At 40.2% G+C, this 19,266-nt stretch overlaps 1 non-coding gene and 1 pseudogene across 1 annotated transcript; one reads left to right on the plus strand and one right to left on the minus strand.

The window, feature by feature from the left end:
• Window positions 1–10,038: 10,038 nt before the first annotated feature.
• Window positions 10,039–10,146, minus strand: LOC112787251 (small nucleolar RNA R71). The gene has a single exon (XR_003194673.1). It is a non-coding gene; the product is annotated as a small nucleolar RNA R71 (small nucleolar RNA).
• Window positions 10,147–13,267: 3,121 nt separating this feature from the next.
• On the plus strand, window positions 13,268–14,431 carry LOC140183060 (uncharacterized; annotated as a pseudogene).
• The last annotated feature ends 4,835 nt before the right edge of the window (window positions 14,432–19,266 follow it).

Below are 19,266 nucleotides of genomic sequence, written 5' to 3' on the forward strand. Positions count from 1 at the left end.
AGCCGGTATGTCGGTCTCATTTTCATCTACCGTGGGAGCTTTTTTACGAGTCTTTCTATTAGACTTTTTTTTTCTAATGCATCCTCTCTTTGATACACGATTGTACTTTTTTGGTAACCCAGACATCTTCCCAATTAAATTTAGAAGCCCCTACAGTGGACAAAGTATAAGTTTTATTTTCATTAGAGCTTAAAAGAAGTGATCTGATTAACATTTCTTTCACACTTATCACTATTAAAAGATTATATATCTATCATATGCCTTACCAAGTGAGATGTGCTTTCCTCTTCATCCATCTTCTTCAGATCAGCAAGTGACCAGTCTCTGATCCACGGTTCTCTCCCATTATATCTTCCTAAATCTCCATTCTTGTTAGCATGGAGATATATAATCTAAAAGTTATAGTAATTGCTATAAACAAGGTATACTATAGAATAACAAATAACAAATCAAAGGTTAGGGATATATGGCTCACTAGTAATGCAAACATACATCCATCTGATGAGATATTTTTATGCCGGTATAGAAATTGTCAATAATTTCAATCGTGAGTATAGTCTAAACCGACATGCAATTTCACATCAAACAAGTAAATTTTGTCACCACAATCCAAATTCAATAACCGAGAGTATTAGTCCCAAGTCGTTCTCCCTAGGAGTTGTTCTAAGGTGCATATCATTGATTAGAGGTGCTTTTGTTGTTTTGGAGTTTGGTACGAGTAATTAGGCTAACAAAATTGAATATCAATCAAGCAATGTAAAAGCCTTAGCTAGGGGTGGGAATTGGACTTCCTATCATCATAATTTCCATCGATTGTGACCACAATTAGTTGTTTCTTCACTTAGTTAACCTCTATTATGGAGGAAAGTCAAGTGAAAGTAATCAATTTGAGTTCACAAGTCCTTGTCTAACCCTATAGAAGTCTAGCTTTAGTGACATTCAAATCAATTAGCAATTTCCAATTGATAATCAACAAAGGACTTTGATAATTCAAGTGTCTCCAATATCTCAACCCCCAAGCCAAGAGTGAAAAGTCTACTCCATAGCTAAAGTTGGCATTTTCTCAAACACTTGGAGAACAAGAATGAAAGACATGGTAAAATTGAGAAGAAACTTAAAATCAAAGCAATTCACTACAAGAGATTAACAACAATCAAACAATGGACATGAAGTACCTCAATGCATTAATAGAAATCAAAGTAACAAAATTCAAATCTAAGATCCACAAGTAACTTGAACAACAAGAACTAAATTGAGAGTAGGAGAATTAGATCTACAACTTGAAGCAATGTAAAAGTGAATTGAAAATAGATCTCACCAATGGATCCAAGAGAATTCCAATTGAGAAAAGCAAAACCCTAGAGAGAAGCTAGAGTTTCTCTCTCTAAAAATGTAACTTCCAAAAACTAACTAAAAATATCTAGAATGAGTGAATGAATGAGAATGGATGTGGATCCCTTTAATCCTTGGTCTTCTTCTGTCTTTTACCGCCAGAATTCTGCTCCAAATAGTGTCTGTAACTACCCTGAAATCGCCAGTCACATTTTCTCTTTAAAAGTCACGTGCGGCATCAACGCGTACGCGTCCTTAGAGCTTTATGACCCACCTGCATGCGTAAAGCACACATGCGCATCCATGGGGTTCTGGCTTAGCCACACACATGCGTCGGCTTCTGGCTTCAGCTTCTTCGTGCTGATCTCAGTGGCTCGCATCCACGCGTACGCGCAAGGCACGCGTATGCGTCACTGCTCAAACTCCAAAGCTCCAATTTTCCATGCTCCTTCCATTTATGCATGCTTCCTTTCTCTCTTCTAAGCCATCCTTGCCCCATAACTTCTGAAATCACTTAACAAATGGATCACGGCATTGAATGGTAATAGAGGAGGATTAAAATGTATCAAATTTAATGTAAAAGAAGCATGTTTCCATCCATGAAGCAAAATCGGGAAGGGAACATAAAATCATGCATTTCATATGAATAAGTGTATAAGATCATTGATAAAACCCTAAAAATCTATACAAGATAAACCCTAAAAATAGGGTTTATCAACCTCCCCACACTTAGACCAAGCATGTCCTCATTCTTAAAAGAAGGCCAAAGATCAAAGAATCACAATAGAATGGGATTTATGAGATGCAATCTTCCTATATGGATGCAACTAAAAAGAATGCTACTACCTACTTGATCAAAAGGCAAATCAACCTTCCAAGAACACATGTAAGCACGTAGGGCAAAATAGTAAACAATATATGAACTCTACCAATTCCAATCATCAAAGTGAAGTGCGCACAACTTGCATGGAGAATGCTCGTGAGAGCCGAAAACACGGAATTGGGTCTCGAACCCTCACCGGAAGTGTTTGCACTCTATTCGCTCGGTGTATAGGGTTGATCACTCCATTCTTCTCTATTTCATGCTTTTTCAAAATTTGTTCTTCCTCTAACAATCAATAATTATTCTACGCATGCATACACATATCATGAGGTCTTTTCTTAAGTTGTAATGGAGCTAGGGTCAAGGTAGGGTTATATACTTGGCCAAGTGGACTAGAAATTGAATCTTTTGATTAACCTCGGTTTCCCACCTAATCTATATAACATACTATACAATTATGTACTAACCTAACTACCCATTCCTCACTTTTCCACATACTCATGCATTCTCCTTTGGTCACTACACATATGCATTGATTGTTGTTGCCTTACTTTGGGGCATTTTGTCCCATTTTCCTTCCGTTCTTTTCCTTTTTCTTTTCTTTTCTACTTCTTTTTTTTTCATTATTCATTTTTTTCTTTTCTTTTTGTTTTTCTTATTAACGCATACGGTCTACATATTTAGTCAACACATGAGTATGTACTCACTTCCCAATATTTTTAACAAAAACAACATGCTCTTACCTTAACCAATGTCCCTCGTTTCCCCACACTTGAATGACACACACACACACACACACACACACACACACACACACACACACACAAACACACACACACACACACACACACACACACACACACACACACACACACACACACACACACACACACACACACACACCAGCCTAAGCTAATCAAAGATTCAAATAAGGGCATTCATGGTTTTCCACTTTTGGCTTGTAATGTGCTAAAATTAAGAACAAGTGGGTTAATCGTAGGCTCAAAGTTGGTTACAAAGGTTGTTATAAGGTAAGGCCATTTGGGTGAGTGGTTAAGTGAAATGATAGCCTCAATCACATACATGCATTCATACATACAATAATTGACATATAGAGTCAAACAAACCAAGGATCACAATCATAGAGGGAGAACAATGCACACAAGAAGGAAGATAAGTGGCTATAAGATGTAGCCACGCAATTAGGCTAAAGACTCACTTGCTTGTGTTCTCAACTCAAGATCCATGTTCCAAAATACATTCCTCAAGCAAGCTTATCATCAAAATTTTCAAAATTGGTAGGGTTGCTCTAAAGTTCTAGTTTCTCGGGAAAGAAATCATTACCTTAACCAAATAGGCCTAACTAAGAGACAACTATCATGCAAAAGGTGTTCAAAAGCAAAACCTACTTATGCAATCTATCCTAATTAACTAAAAGGAAATCAAAGTTTATTTGGGTGTTACCTACGGAGGCCAGTCGAACGACCTCCCAACACTTAAGACTTAGCACGGTCCTCCGTGCTATTGGTGAGGCGCAAGGGGCGAACGGTCTTGGAGCTTCTAGTATCCCTTCCATCCACGCTATCTTTGCTCAAGTCTGAGGTGGAAGTGAAAATCTCCGGATCCTCCATAGGTGGGGTCATAAAACCCAAAAGCTTCTTGACATAAGTAAACTGGCATTGGTTCCACTGTTTATATCGGTCCATCTTCTTATGGAGATCTTCTAGCCGTTGGTGGAATGATCTTGGTGGTACGGATGAAGTAGTAGGAATGCCTATGGGAATAGCTATATCAAGGTCTCCATTGCTTGTTGGGGGCTTGAGATATTTTCCGGTTGGGACAACATTACCATCCACCGGGATCATGGCCTTCCGATCCTTAGTCTCCTGGAGAACACCGGCTGCGGCAACTAACTCGGTCACCAAAGCGGGGAAGGGTAGGTTTTCCTTAGCATGGATACGCCCCATGGCTTGTCGGATGATAGATGGGATGTTGATCGGTTTCTCTGTAAGTATGCACCAAACCAATAAGGCTAGCTCGGCGGTGATGGATGACCCGTGGGTGCTTGGGAGCACATAATGGGCTAAGATTTGGGCCCATACCTGAGCCTCTACAGTGAGAAAACGCGCGTCAATGCCCTTGGGCCGGGGTCTCATTCCCCCTCGAGTCCAAAACGACTCGGGTATGGCAATGACCCGGAGGATGGCATCCCAATCGAAACCATATTCACAACGCTGCAACAAGACCTCTTGGTAAGCGTCAATCCCATCCACCATTGGACCGGTCCTAAGCACTCCTTGAATCACTTCCTCCATGATGGGGACTTGCTTTTGATGCACAAAAATCGATGCAAGAGAAGGTGAGTGGTAGTTAGAGTAAAACTCCACCACCCAAGATAGGTTGGCCTCCTGCGGTTGTCTCATGAGAAACCCCAATTGCCGTCGCTCGATGTAGGGCATCACAAATGGAACAACATGAGCCGGAGGGGCAAGAAGAGGCTCAGCGTGATAGTTCCTTTCAATTATCATGGGATATACGAGCTCACAGTATCGGTTGGGGAACTTAGTTGGATCCCTCACAGGGTTATCCTTTTCTAGTGCATTAACATTAATGATGCTCCTTGCGTTCTTGAGGAGGGGCTTAGCCTTAGGTGCTTGGTGCACCTTGTTGGTAGATCTTTGAGGTGTTGTTTTAGTGGGCGCCTTCTTGGGTGCCTTTTTCTTATCCTTTTTGATGGCCATCCTATGAAAGGGGGAAAGGAGGAGACATTAAACTCAAAGAAACACTCATAAATGGTAATCATGCAAGTAGGAAAGAAGCCATAAAAGAATAAGTGTCTTAAATATACGACAGCTGCGACATGTGACTAAGACAACAATGGAAACAATGGCAAGTCACTAGCATGTGATGCAAAAGTGGTATAAGCATGCAAGTAGAAGGCATGAAAGGCATACACTCAAACATCAATAACAAGAAGCAAGTTATACGGGATGAGCATGCGAACATGAAAAATTGAAGAGTAATAGGCTCAATGCACATAGGAGGAAGCAGGTGAGTGAGAAAGAACACCAAGTGGAGAGTATTAAATCAAATTTGAAACCAAAACTCATATGTGCCTTTCATCAAACACTAGGTGTGCAACCCTTAAGTAATGAACAAATGGAGGAAATGTAACAATGTAGCATCCCACAAAGTATTGTCAATCATCATAGAGCACCACATATTGCAAGAAAATCAAATATAACAATTTAACCCACTAATGCAAGAGATATCTTTACCCTTAACACCCATGAAAAAAAATGAAAAAGAAAGAAAAAAGCAAACAAACAAGTAAGCATGAATAATGAGCTAACTAAGAAGGAAAGCAAAGAAACGCAACTAATGAAAGAAAAAAAAATAAAGAAGCAAAAAAAAGAAAAGGGAAAAGTGGGAATACCTTGAGAGGGAGAAGAAGGTAACGGAGAATGTAGGTGAAAAGAGAGGAGAAGAGAAAAAAATGGGAAAAGAGAGGAGAGAGAAGAGTGTGGGACCACCGGAAGTGGTGGTCACCGGTGATTAATACCGCCGGTGAGAGGGACTGAGGAAGGGTGGTAGAAGGGGTTGAAGAAGGGGGTTCGGAATAGAGAAGTAATGATGGAAGTGGAGAGAAGAAGGGAAGGATTTGAAAAAAAAAGGGCGCCCTGCAGTGTTTCTACGTCGTGGGATTGACGCGCACGCGCCATCCACGCGTACGCGTGGATGGGCAGAAGATAGCAGGGACGCAGAAGTGTCGCCCACGCGTACGTGTAAGCAGCAGAAGAGGATTGGACGCGGACGCTAATAAGCGGATAATTTATACGCTTTTTGGCATTATTTTTACATAGTTTTTAGTATGATTTAATTAGTTTTTAGTATATTTTTATTAGTTTTTAAATAAAAATCACATTTCTGGACTTTATTACGAGTTTGTGTATTTTTCTGTGATTTCAGGTATTTTCTGGCTGAAATTGAGGGACTTGAGCAAAAATCAGATTCAGAGGTTGAAGAAGGACTGTAGATGCTGTTAGATTCTGACCTCCCTGCACTCAAAGTAGATTTTCTGGAGCTACAGAAGTCCAAATGGTGCGATCTTAATTGCGTTGGAAATTAGACGTCCAGGGCTTTCCAGAAATATATAATAGTCCATACTTTGTCCGAGTTTAGATGATGCAAACTGGCGTTCAACGCCAGCTCTCTGCCCTATTCTGGAGTTAAATGCCAGAAACAGGTTGCAAAGCAGAGTTAAATGCCAGAAACAGGTTACAAACTGGCGTTTAACTCCAAGGAAGACCTCTACACATGAAAGTTTCAATACTCAGCCCAAGCACACACCAAGTGGGCCCGGAAGTGGATTTCTGCATCATTTACTCATTTCTGTAAACCCTAGTAACTAGTTTAGTATAAATAGGACTTTTTACTACTGTATTTACATCTTTGGATTATATTTTGATCCTTTGATCACGTTTAAGGGGCTGGCCATTCGGCCATTCCTGGACCTTGTTCTTATGTATTTTTAACGGTAGAGTTTCTACACACCATAGATTAAGGTGTGGAGCTCTGCTGTTCCTCATGAATTAATGCAAAGTACTACTATTTTTCTATTCAATTCAAGCCTATTTCTTCTCTAAGATATCCATTCACACACAAGAACATGATGAATGTGATGATTATGTGACGCTCATCACCATTCTCACTTATGAACGCGTGCCTGACAAACACTTCCGTTCTATATGCAAACAAGCTTGAATGCATATCTCTTAGCCTCCTGATTTACGATCAGAGTCTTTGTGGTATAGGATAGAATTATTGGCGGCCATTCTTGAGATCCGAAAAGTCTAAACCTTGTCTGTGGTATTCCGAGTAGGATCTGGGAAGGGATGGCTGTGACGAGCTTCAAACTCGCGAGTGCTGGGCGTAGTGATAGACGTAAAAGGATTACTAAATCCTATTCCAGTGTGATCGAGAATCGACAGATGATTAGCCGTGCGGTGACAGCGCATTTTGGACTATTTTCACTGAGAGGACGGGAAGTAGCCATTGACAACGGTGATGCCCTACATAAAGCTTGCCATGGAAAGGAGTATGAAGGATTAGATGAAGACAGTAGAAAAGCAGAGGTTCAGAAGGAACAAAAGCATCTCTATACGCTTATCTGAAATTCTCACCAATGAATCATAAGTAGCTCTATCTTTATTTTATATTTTAATTATATTTTAATTATCAAATCTCCATAACCAATTGAATCCGCCTGACTGAGATTTACAAGGTGACCATAGCTTGCTTCAAGCCGACAATCTCCGTGGGATCGACCTTTACTCACGTAAGGTTTATTACTTGGACGACCCAGTGCACTTGCTGGTTAGTTGTGCGAAGTTGAGACAAAGAACTAAGATTAAGAACGTGCGTATAAAGTTTTCAGCGCCGTTACCAAGGAATGAACGATCACGATTTCCCACACCAAGTTTTTGGCACCGTTGTCGGGGATTGTTCGAGTTTGGACAACTGACGGTTCATCTTGTTGCTCAAATTAGGTAATTTTATTTTAATTTTAAGCTTTTTATTTTTATTCTTTTATTTTCGAAAAAAATTTTCAAAAAAAAAATTTAATTTATGTTCTTCAGAATTTTTAAGAAGGAATTCTGGAATTTCATGGGATATGTTGAATCCTGGCTGACTGTAAAGCCATGTCTAAATTTTTTTGGACTGAGGCTTCTTCTTCACATGCTTGAACTATGTATGCTGAAGCTTGGCTGGCCATTGGCCATGTCTAGTGTTTTGGACCGGAGCTTTCACTGAAAGCTTGGCTGGCTAGTAAGCCATGTCTAATTCCTAGACCGGAGTTTTAGACTAACATTGCAAGATTCCTGGAATTCCTATAAAAAATTTTGAAATCCTTATTTTCCTTTTCAAAAGAATTTTCGAAAAATCCAAAAAAAAAAAAAATTATAAAATCATAAAATCAAAAATAATTTGATGTTTCTTGTTTGAGTCTAGTGTCTAATTGTAAGTTTAGTGTCAATTGCATGCTTTTAACTTTTCTTAAATTTTCGAAGAACACATGCATTGAGTTTCTTTCTTCTTCATAATCTTCAAGTTGTTCTTGATGATTTGCTTTGTTTGATCTTTGCATTTCTATGTTTTGTGTCTTTTCTTGTTTTTCATATGCATTCTTGCATTCATAGTGTCTAAAAATTAAAAATTTCTAAATTTAGTGTCTTGCATGTTTTTCTTTTCTTAAAAATTTTTAAAAATAAGTCTTGATGTTCATCTTGATCTTCAAAGTGTTCTTGGTGTTCATCTTGACATTCATAGTGTTCTTGCATGCATCATTTATTTTGATCCAAAATTTTCATGTATTGAGTCTTTTTGATGTTTTTCTCTTTCTTTATTAAAAATTTAAAAATAAAAAAAATCTTTCCCTTTCTCTTCTCATAAATTTTCGAAAATTTGATTTGATTTAATCAAAAGTTTTTAAATTTAATTGTTTCTTATGAGTCAAATCAAATTTTCAATTTAAAAATTCTATCTTTTCAAATCTTTTTCAAAAATCAAATCTTTTTCATTTTTTCTTTCATAATTTCGAAATTTTCAAAATTTATTTTCAAAATCTTTTTCTTATTTCTATTTCATATTTTCGAAATTAATGCTAACAATTAATGTGATTGATTCAAAAATTTTAAGTTTGTTACTTGCCTAGTAAGAAAGGTTCAATCTTTAAACTCTAGAATCATATCTTTTTAGTTTCTTGTTAGTCAAGTAATCAACTTTAATTTTCAAAATCAAATCTTTTTAAAATTCTTTTTCAAATCTTTTTTAAAATAAGTTTCAATTACATCTTTTTCAAAATCAATTTCAAAATCCTTTCTAACCTCTTATCTTTTCAAAATTTGATTTTCAAATCTTTTTATTATTAACTACTTAACTTTTTGTTTGATTTTAAAAGTTTACTATTTCAATCATATCTTTTTCAAAACTACCTAACTAATTCTCTATTTAAATTTTCGAAAATCACCTTCCTCTTTTTCAAAATTCCTTTTTAATCAACTATTTGTTTTAAATTTTAATTTTATTTTCCCTTCTTAATTTTCGAATTTTAACTTTAATTTTAAATTAAAAACAAAAATATTTTTCTTTTCTTTTCGATGATTTTCGAAAATTCTTCTCTCTCATCTCCTAATTATTTATTTATCTACTATTACTTCTCTTCTTCTTAAAAATTCGAAACCTCTCCCTCTTTCTGTGTTCGAATTTCTTTTCTTCTTCTACTCACATAAAGGAATCTCTATACTGTGACATAGAGGATTCCTCTTCTTTTCTGTTTTCTTCTTTTTAATATGAGCAAGAACAAGGATAAGAACATTTTTGTTGAAGCTGATCCTAAACCTGAAAGGAGTCTGAAGAGGAAGCTAAGGGAAGCTAAAGCACAACTCTCTGGAGAAAATCTGACAGAAATTTTCGAAAAAGAAGGAGACATGGCCGAAAATAATAACAATGCAAGGAAGATGCTTGGTGACTTTACTGCACCAAATTCCAATTTACATGGAAGAAGCATCTCAATCCCTGCCATTGGAGCAAACAATTTTGAGCTAAAGCCTCAATTAGTTTCTCTGATGCAACAGAACTGCAAGTTTCATGGACTTCCATCAGAAGATCCTTTTCAGTTCTTAACTAAATTCTTGCAGATCTGTGATACTGTTAAGACCAATAGGGTTGATTCCGAGGTCTACAAGCTTATGCTTTTCCCGTTTGCTGTGAGAGACAGAGCTAGAATATGGTTGGACTCTCAACCTAAAGATAGCCTGAACTCTTGGGATAAGCTGGTCACGACTTTCTTAGCCAAGTTCTTTCCTCCTCAAAAGCTTAGCAAGCTTAGAGTGGATGTTCAAACCTTCAAACAGAAAGAAGGTGAATCCCTCTATGAAGCTTGAGAGAGATACAATGAACTGACCAAGAAGTGTCCTTCTGACATGCTTTCAGAATGGACCATCCTGGATATATTCTATGATGGTCTGTCTGAATTGTCTAAGATGTCATTGGACCATTCTGCAGGTGGATCCATTCACCTAAAGAAAACACCTGCAGAAGCTCAGGAACTCATTGACATGGTTGCAAATAACCAGTTCATGTACACTTATGAAAGGAATCCTGTGAGTAATGGGACGCCTCGGAGGAAGGGAGTTCTTGAAATTGATACTCTGAATGTCATATTGGCTCAGAATAAAATATTAACTCAGCAAGTCAATATGATTTCTCAGAGTCTGAATGGATTGCAAGCTGCATCCAACAGTACTCAAGAGGCATCTTCTGAAGAAGAAGCTTATGATCCTGAGAACCCTGCAATAGCAGAGGTGAATTACATGGGTGAACCCTATGGAAACACCTATAATCCCTCATAGAGAAATCATCCAAATTTCTCATGGAAGGATCAACAAAAGCCTCAACAAGGCTTTAATAATGGTGGAAGAAACAGGTTCAGCAATAGAAAACCTTTTCCATCATTCACTCAGCAACAGACAGAGAATTCTGAGCAGAATCCATCTAGCTTAGCAAATATAGTCTCTGATCTATCTAAGGCCACTCTAAGTTTCATGAATGAAACAAGGTCCTCCATTAGAAATTTGGAAGCACAAGTGGGCCAGCTGAGTAAAAGAGTCACTGAAACTCCTCCTAGTACTCTCCCAAGTAATACAAAAGAGAATCCAAAAAGAGAGTGCAAGGCCATTACCTTACTTGGTGTGGCCGAACCCAGAAAGGAGGAGGAGGACGTGAATCCCAATGAGGAAGACCTCATGGGACATCCTCTGAACACTTAGGGATTCCTCAATGAGGACCTGAAGGAATCTGAGACTCATACAGAGACCATAGAGATTCTATTCAACTTGCTTCTGCCCTTCATGAGCTCTGATGAGTATTCTTCCTCTGAAGAGGATGAAGATATTTCTAAAGAGCAAGTTGCTAAGTACCTTGGTGGAATCATGAAGCTGAATGCCAAATTATTTGATAATGAGACTTGGGAAGATGAACCTCCCTTGCTCACCAATGAACTGAATGCATTGGATAGGCAGAAATTTCCTCAAAAGAAACAGGATCCTGGTAAATTCCTAATACCATGTAACATAGGCACCATGACCTTTGAGAAGGCTCTGTGTGACCTGGGGTCAGGAATAAACTTAATGCCACTCTCTGTAATGGAGAAACTTGGGATCATTGTGGTGCAAGCTGCCAGAATCTCATTAGAGATGGAAGACAACTCAAGAAAACAGGCTTACGGACTAGTACACGACGTGCTAGTAAAGGTTGAAGGCCTTTACATCTCTGCTGATTTCATAATCCTAGATACTGGGAAGGATGAGGATGAATCCATCATCCTTGGAAGACCCTTCCTAGCCACAGCAAGAGCTGTGATTGATGTAGACAGAGGAGAATTGGTCCTGCAACTAAATGAGGACAACCTTATGTTTAAAACTCAAGGATCTCCTTCTGTAACTATGGAGAGTAAGCATGAAAAGCTTCTCTCACTGCAGAGTCAACTAAAGCCCCCACAGTCAAACTTTAAGTTTGGTGTTAGGAGGCCACAACTAAACTCTAAGTTTGGTGTTGAACCCCCACATTCAAACTCTAAGTTTGGTGTTGGGAGGTCCCAACAATACTCTGAACATCTGTGAGGCTCCATGAGAGCTCACTGTCAAGCTATTGACATTAAAGAAGCGCTTGTTGGGAGGCAACCTAATGTTATTTAATTATATCTATTTATTTTCTATTATTATTTTATGTTTTTTTAGGTTGATGATCATGTGGAGTCACAAAAACTACTGAAAAATCAAAAACAGAATGAAAAACAGCTTTAAAAGTAGCTCACCCTGGAGGAAGAACTTACTGGCATTTAAACGCCGGTAAGAAGCATCAAACTGGCGTTTAACGCCAGAAAGAAGCATCAAGCTGGCGTTAAATGCCAGAAACAAGCACCAGACTGGCGTTTAACACCAGAACAGAGCATGGAAGTGGCGTTAAACGCCAGAAACAAGCAGCAAGCTGGCGTTTAATGCCAGACATGCACTCTAAGGGCATTTTACATACCTAATTGGAGCAGGGATGTTAAGTTCTTGACCCCACTAGGAATCTGGACAAGGCTGCCAATCTCCCGTTGAGTTGTTGTACCTCTTTGACACAAGTTGGGCTCTTCATGTTGAGTATGGCCTGGCATTTATCGGATTTGCCTCAATTCCTCTTTGTGTGAGCATAAAACCTAAGAACTTGCCAGCTTCTACTGCAAAGGTGCATTTTGCAAGATTGAGTCGCATGCCGTGTTTCCTTATAGTGCCGAACACTTGGACCATGTCGGACAATAATGTCTCTTCACTTTGTGTTTTTATCATAGTTCTGAAAACCGGGAACCGGTTACCTAGCCGATTCGGGTAACCTCAAAAACCGAATGGCAAAGAACCGGTTAAAAAACCGATCAAACCAGCGGTTAACCGGCAAACCAGAAGAACCGTCCGGTTTTTTAGCGGTTCAGTGGTTTGGAAATTCAAAAGCCAAACGACGTCGTTTTGGCTATTTTAAAAAAAAAAAAGAAACTGGCGGAGTCGTTAACCTAACCCTAATCACTAATCACTCAACCACCAAACACCCAAGCTCCCAGCCTCCCATTTCTTCCCCCTTCACCCACCATTCACCAAGGCCAGCAGCGCCACCGCCCACCAAGCTCCAGAGACCAGATTCCGGAGCGCTCCTCAGTCGCCACCCAGCAGCGCTCTTCATTCACCGCGTTGAAGCCGCCTCATCGTCGCCACCCACAACCATCCACAGCAGCCGCGACCACCACCGGCCGAGCCCGCCTCCTTGTCGCCACCCACAACCATCGACAGCAACAGCGACCACCACCGGCCGAGCCCGCCTCCTCGTCGCCACCCACAACCATCGACAGAAGCCGCGACCACCACCGGCCGAGCCCGCCTCCTCGTCGCCACCCACAACCATCGACAGCAACAGTGACCACCACCGGTTGAGCCCGCCTCCTTCTGAATTCGGTAAGACTCTGTTCTTTCTCGTATGCTTCTTGATTTTGATTTTCTGAGATTCTGATCTTGATTTATGAGCTCGCCTGTTCTATGCTGCCTCACAAGTTTTGGGGGCAAACTCTCAAGCTTGTTCCCTCACAGATTCCAGGTAATTGATGTTATTTTTGAAAGATAATATTCATAATTCGTTGTTGTGGTATTGTTGTTGCTATTGCAACTGCAAATTTTGTGACTTCTGTTACTAATACTACACCTTTTTATGCTGTCAATGTTCTTTGTGTGACTTTAGTTTTGTTGAACTTAAAAGTTATGGCCTGTTTCTTGTAGGATGTCAGTGACATTCGACAAGTCCCTGACCATCAGGTTTGTCATGCTTTCTCATTTGATTGTCCATTCTAGTATTCTATCTAATTCTTTACTAACTTGTTTATGCACCTTCATTTTAATAGGAGGTTTTTGCAGACGCTACTCGTGATGAGAGCTTGATCTTTGAGCTTTTAGAATATAAGCACGATGTTGCTGATAATGGAAGTGCTGTCTGGTTTCTTCAAGACCTTGCTAATGAGCAGGATGCTGAAGGAAGTGTGGTATGCCATTATTTCATTCTGCTTCTTATGGTATAGGGTTACTGAAGTGTAAAAGGTTTGTGGAAATTGGATTCTGTTATGTTTATCCTATGCATGTAAAGTGCATTATTCAAGTATGTGGATGGTGCTGGGAATTTTCCATACTATTGGAGTCATAAGAGAGTGCTTAGCTGGTTTAGTTGCTTAACTTAAACTCTATAAGAAAGTGCATTGAGTGTTATGATTTTTTATGCCATATGAACTTTTTCTTTGTGTATTGGGAGATTTAGCTGCCACTGATTAGCAGATTCTGTTACTTATTTCTGCTTACTAGTTACTATAACATTGGATTTGCTCTTTTTTATTCTTTCAATGTGTGATTGGTATGATTTAATGGAGCTATAACTCTGCCTCTCCTTCAATCACTGTGTGTGTCTGCAAGTATTATCTTCCAACACAATCAGAGAAAATGGCTTCCCTTTATCTTAGTTCATTAAATGTAATATTTGTTGCAGAAGTTTGTTGTATCTTTTGATCATACTTCTCCTGAAATTATTTCAGGTTATTGAACAGTCTGAAGTCCTTGAAGCGCCGGGTTTGATGTACAATAACACACCTGCTATTGAACAAGTGCAGTAGGGCAAATGGTAAAGTTTCTATCTTGTTTTTAATTTAACTTTGTGTTTACTCTAATCTTAAGTAATGGATAATTTATTATGTGAAACATTAAATTTTATTAAGTTAGAAATTATTGAATTTATATACTTAAGATTATTTTAAGTTTTTTAATAATTTTATTTAATATTTAATTAAACCGGTTGAACCTCGGTCGAAACAGTGAACCATTGAACCAGTGATCTCACCGGTTTATTAACCGGTCCGGTTCTCGCAACCTTGGTTTTTATCAACATGTCGTCCACATAGACTTCCATGACTTTTCTGATATGATCCGAAAAGACTTTATTCATTAGCCTTTGATAAGTAGCTCCCGCATTTTTGAGACCAAAAGGCATCACAATGTAGCAGTAGTTTGCTTTTGGTGTTAAGAACGAGGTTTTTTCTTGATCGGGTGGATACATTGGGATTTGATTGTATCCGGAATATGCATCCATAAACGAGAGGTATTTATATTCGGAGGAGGCATCTACCAGGGCATCGATACTTGGGAGTGGATAAGGGTCTTTTGGGAAGGCTTTGTTGAGATCAGTATAGTCAGTGCACATTCGCCACTTCCCGTTTGATTTTTTCACCAAGACGACGTTAGCTAACCATAGTGGGTACTTGATTTCTCTTATGAATCCTGCCTCCAATAGAGCTTGTACCTGCTCTTCCACAACTTAGGATCGTTCGGGTCCGAACTTTCTACGCCTCTGTTGTACTGGCCGAGATCCAGGGTAGACTGCTAGCTTATGACACATTAACTCGGGGTCTATGCCTGGCATGTCTGCAGCCTTCCACGCGAAGAGATTGGCATTTTCTCGTAAGAACTGTACGAGTGATTCTTTTATGTCTCCCTTTAGAATCGTGCCAATATTGGTTGTTTTGTTCGGGATGTGTCCGATCTGGACTTTCTCTACTTCACCTTCAAGTTATGGACGGAGTTCTTCTCGCCTCTGAACTCCACCAAGTTCGATTGTGTGGAATTCTTCTTCTCTGTCTCTGAGGTTTAGACTTTCGTTATAACAACGGCGCGCTATCTTCTGATCTGCTTTTATCGTAGCTATCCCTTCTACAGCTGGGAATTTCATGCATAGATGTGGAGTTGAAACTATTGCACCGAGTTGATTTAATGTTGTCTGTCCTATTAGAGCATTGAAGGCTGAACTGACGTCGACCACGATGTAGTCTATTTTGAGTGTTCTGGATTGGTTTCCTTTTCCGAAGGTTGTGTGTAGCGGGACGTATCCCAGTGGTTACACTGGAGTGTCTCCCAGTCCGAACAGGCTGTTTGGATATGCTTTGAGTTCTTTATCTTCCAGGCCGAGCTTGTCGAAGGCAGTTTTGAATAAGATGTCGGTGGAGCTCCCTTGGTCTATCAGTGTGCGGTGGAGATTTGCATTTGCCAGTATAATGGTGATGACCATGGGATCGTCGTGTCCTGAGATGATGCCGGATGCATCTTCCTTGGTAAACGTAATTGCGGGGATGTCAGGTGCTTCCTCCTTTCCTCCGATATGATATACTTCTTTGAGATATCTTTTTCGAGATGATTTGGAGGTTCCTTCTCCTGCGAACCCTCCGTGTATCATATGGACATGTCTTTCTGGTGTTCGAGGTGATCGCTCGGTTCGTCCAACCTCCTCGTCTCTTCTCCTTTTTCTTTGCTCATCGTCCCGGGTGGCCAGATACCGATCTAGTTTTCCTTCTCTCACTAATTTTTCTATGACAATTTTTAAGTCAAAGCATTCGTTGGTGGAGTGTCCATGGACTCGATGGAATATTCATTCCGGTTTCCTCCTCCTCTTTTGCCTTTGAGTGGTCGAGCTGGGGGTATTTTTTCTGTGTGGCAGACTTCTTTGTAAACATCCACCAGGGACACCCTAAGAGGGGTGTAATTATGATATTTTTTAATTTTTTCCCCATGTCAATCTTCCTTCTTTTTGGACTCTTTATCTTTGTCTCGGTAGGCGAATCCAGATTTTGAGATTTCTCCTAGTCGAGAATTTTCTTCCATGTTGATGTATTTTTCCGCTCATTCCTGCACTTTATCCAGAGATGAGGGGTACTTCTTTGATATAGATTGGCTAAAAGGTCCCTCTCTTAGGCCATTGATGAGGCCCATGATGGCGGCCTCTGTTGGTAGGCTTTGCATGTCTAGGCATGTTTTGTTGAATCTTTCCATGTAGTTGCGAAGGCTTTCCCGATCTCCTTGCTTGATTCCTAATAGGCTGGGGGGCGTGCTTAGCCTTATCTTTTTGGATGGAGAATCTGGCCAGGAACTTTTTGGCTAAGTCATCAAAGCTTGAGATGAACTTCGGAGGTAGGTTGTCGAACCATCTAATTGCTGTCTTTGTGAGAGTTATTGGAAAAGCTTTGTAGCGAACTGCATCTGAGGCATCGGTGAGGTACATTCTACTTCTGAAATTGCTAAGGTGATGGTTGGGATCTGTAGTGCCATCGTATAAAGTCATATTTGGAAGTTTGAAGTCCTTGGAGATTTTGGTCTTCATGATTTCCCTAGTGAATGGATCTTGATCTTTGCGAGAGTTATCCTCAGGGGTGGACCGAGTAACTTTGGCTTTGAGATCGGCTTCGAGTTTTAGAAGTTTATCTTCTAATTCTCGGCGTCGCCTTACCTCTCTTTGTAGATCCTTCCCAACTTCTCGTTGGTGCTGGGTTTCTTCTTCAAGTTGCTTTAAACGATCTTGAAGCGCTTCTATCACTCCTAGATTTGATGAATTTTTGTCCCCGTTAGATTCCGGGGTATCTTTCAGATTGCCGGCATTTTTGTGCAGTGTTCTATCCTCTAGATCTGAATCGTGGTCGTTGTCATGGTCATCCGCCATGGTGATGGGATGACTTCCAAGGTTTCCCGGCAACGGCGCCAATGTTCCGAGGGTTACCTGAAGCTGTAGGTCGATCTCAGATGAGATCTTCTATACTGGTCAGAGATGACATGTTCGGCTGGTGGGTGGCGGCCGGAGCTGTCGCCTCCGACTTGTTGGACTGGCTGCACTGCTGATCCTTCGTCACTGGAGGGTGGGGGGTACCTGCAAGGGACTCCGATGCTTAAGTTAGCAAGGGTATTAAGCAGGTTTTTAGTAGAATCAGAGTGTGAGTTATACTTGGGTTCTCCAGTGTATTTATAATAGCATTGAGTGACCTTTTTAGATAAGATAAGTTAGTTATCTTATCTTATCTTATCTTTGAGTGAGGTCAGCTTATCTTCAAGGGAACCGCCTTTATCTCTATAGGCTTGGACTGCCTTTGGATTTGGGTCGTGTTCCTCTATTTGGGCCCTTTACTGGGCTTTCCTGTCAGTTTGGCCGAGCTCTTTAAAAAGAGGTCGGATAGTCGGACCTGAGGAGGTCGGTCGCTTTATTACTGAACATCCCGGATCGGATAGCTCGACCCATGGTGTGAACACTAACCATAAAATGACACTTCTCAAAATTTAAGACAAGGTTTGATTTAGTATATCTATCCAACACTTTCGCAAAATTATCCAAGCAATGATCAAAAGAGTCCCTATAGACACTGAAGTCATTCATGAACACTTCCATGCATTGCTCTAGAAGATCGGCAAATTTGCTCATCATGCACCTTTGGAAAGTTGCCGGAGCATTGCATAAGCCAAATGGCATACGCTCATAGGCATAAGTTCCAAAGGGGCACCTAAATGTAGTTTTTTCTTGATCTTCTAAGGCAATGTGAATTTGGAAGTACCCCGAATAGCCGTCTAGAAAACAATAATGAGATTTACCCGATAACCGATCAAGCATTTGATCGATAAACGGTAGCGGAAAGTGATCTTTTCTAGTGGCCGTGTTCAACCGTCGGTAGTCAATGCACACCCGCCAAGAGTTTTGCACCCGCGTAGCTATAAGCTCCCCGCTCTCATTCTTGATTGTGGTTACCCCGAACTTCTTTGGCACAACTTGGATGGGACTCACCCATTTACTATCCGAAATGGGGTAGATGATGTCCGCTTCTAATAGCCGGGTGACCTCTTTTTCACAACCTCTTTGGCGAATGGGTCTAGCTCCTTCCTCTAAGAATATTCGGTGCTCGCATACTTGGGGGCTTATGCAGTTATGCCCACTAGATCTGCCAAGCTCCAACCTATGGTCCTTTTGTTCTTCCTCAAAACATGAAGAAATTTCTCTTCTTGTTGAGGAGTGAGTTCCCTTGCAACAATCACCGGGAACCTGTGGGTTTCATCAAGGTAGGAGTACTTTAGGTGGGACGGTAGTGGCTTCAATTCTACATCTTTCTCTTGACTTGACATTTGAACTTCCGGTGGATCCGGATGGGGTGCAGTGTTCTCTTCACTTGGTTCTTCAATCACACTCTTCTTATCTAGATTTTCATAATGCACTTCGACCACAATGTTATCAATTAAGTCACACCGGAATATGGAGTGATTCTCCGGTGGGTGTCTCATAGCTTCATCAAGGCTAAAAGTTACGACTCTCCCGTCGATCTCAAAGGAGTAAATTCCCGCATAGACATCCAATTTGAATCTTGAGTTCCTCAAAAATGGCCTCCTAAGTAAAATAGATGGTGTCTTTTCAGATTCAATAGGTGGCATCTCAAGGACATGAAAATCGATCGGAAAAACCAAACCCTTTATCTTTAGCAACACATCTTCCGCAATACCCGTCACAGTTATTATGCTCTTATCCGCCAAGATAAACCTAGCCGCCGACCGCTTCAACGGTGGGAGCTTTAATAAATGATAAACGGAAAGAGGCATAATACTAACGCATGCACCAAGATCACACATACAATTAATGAATTGAACTCCGTCTATGGTACAAGTGACTAAGCAAGGGCCCGGATCATC

This window comes from Arachis hypogaea, chromosome 20, assembly GCF_003086295.3.
Source record: "Arachis hypogaea cultivar Tifrunner chromosome 20, arahy.Tifrunner.gnm2.J5K5, whole genome shotgun sequence".
Classification (NCBI taxonomy): domain Eukaryota; kingdom Viridiplantae; phylum Streptophyta; class Magnoliopsida; order Fabales; family Fabaceae; genus Arachis; species Arachis hypogaea.